The sequence below is a fragment of the Triticum urartu genome, chromosome 3 (assembly GCF_003073215.2).
Source record: "Triticum urartu cultivar G1812 chromosome 3, Tu2.1, whole genome shotgun sequence".
NCBI lineage: Eukaryota > Viridiplantae > Streptophyta > Magnoliopsida > Poales > Poaceae > Triticum > Triticum urartu.
In genome coordinates, this window is record NC_053024.1 from 471,328,697 (window position 1) to 471,330,520 (window position 1,824).

A 1,824-nucleotide genomic window follows, 5' to 3' on the forward strand; every position below is an offset into this window, starting at 1 on the left:
TTGTCACCGCGAAGATGCGGTTAGAAAGGAGCACAACGTCTTCCTACTCGCATGGAAACAAATCGGCCGCAGACAGCATGGTCCGCCTTTGACCGCCATGTGCAAGGTTCGTGCTATCTTATTCGATCTCACCGAGGTTCCATCGTACCAATTCATGTGGGGCACGTTGCATGGCTAATCCCAATGTTGGACAAAGGTTCTACGGGAATGGTGTCACCGTTGTAAATGTTGTGCAAATTGATGTTGGTACCCTCCTGTACATTTGCAAGCCAATCTCCACTCGCACCGAGCCTAACCTATGAAACAGTGGGCAGGGGGAGAATTAGGAAATGGACACGGAAGTAGTCTTTAGAATGCATTTACTACATGATCAAACTCATCTTACCTGCTCATGGGAGGAAATCCGAGTGCCCCTCAACGTCGGCATCTCAAGGGGGGTCAACTTGCAACTACGGCCACGCCGCGCTGGAGAGACCCCCAAGGAAACATCCTCGTGCGTTCCATGGAACATCAAGATGCATTTGTATGAGTAGTTTATCTTGTGAGAGAAAAGGATGAACGAGGGAAGGCCTCTAGAGATAGAGGTGGACACTACTACTACCAATGTGCTGGCCCGTGCGTTGCAATGGATCCAAAGTAGTAGAATAATACTTGCTCACGTGCTTGAAATATAAACACTCTAGTTTTGATATACATGTGTCAGCAGACATGACAGCTTGTCCATGGAAGTTGAACCACGGCGACCATCATGTTTCTTGTTTCTACCACTGCCACACCCACACACGATTCCCACGATGCCGCTCCAACCCACGGCACGACGTCCCCCGACATGGACATGGATCCTCTGACGTGGCTATCACTGCCTTGCCCTGCCTTTCCTTCGCTGACAGGTGGGACCCACGCTTATAGGTCCCACATGTCAGTGACATAATGGTAGGATTGTTCGCGTCAGGGGATCCTCATCCCCCTGACATGCCCCTCATCCCTCTCGGCCCCACCGCTCCTCTGCCTTTGTGTGCATGACATGCGGGCCAGCTGAACTGCGGCAACTATCAACTTTCTACCATAGACACACCCGATTGGACGCGGTTTGCCTGCTCCGCTGCTGTGCTCCGATCCGTACTCCCGCACCATCGAATTTTCATCCAGCGGCTGTGACACATTTCGTCTCGGGCATCAATCCTCAGCTAGAGTACTTATGTACTACAGGTAGTGCTCGCCGATGTGGCCATCTACGCCTCGTAATGCCCCGATGCCTAGCTGTGGCACCCTCGCCATGGCCACGCCACCACCAGCCGGTTCATCTCGAATGAGTGAGTCGCAAACCACGCCACCACCATGAGAATGACATGAGGGCCAGCCGCATTTAAGGTCTGCATGTGTAAGTGCATCTAGTGCCCCTAAGTGATTTTGGTGTATTGAAGACTTATAGGTTAAGGGACTAATGTGTTCATAAGTGTACACAGGTCTATAAGTCTATGAGGAGTTTGATATTTACAGAGAAAGTCGACCCCTAAAAATGAAGTTCTTCGAATGAAGACTTTGAATCTCTGAAGACTTTCTGAAGACTTTGAAAGTGAAGAAATTGGTGTGACCTTGACGACTTGGTATTCATTAGAGGAACATGAAGCGTGAATACTTTTGTTTTCGTAGTTTCATTTTCTCTTTCTTGAGTCATAGGAAACACCATACTGTTAAAGGGGGTCGAGGAAATACTAAGGAAAAATTTCCATGTGATGCTCAACTCAAAATCCTACACCTACCAATCCCTTCGAGTGAAGCCATTGGAAATCTCATACAGTTCAGTCATATTCTTCAGTGACA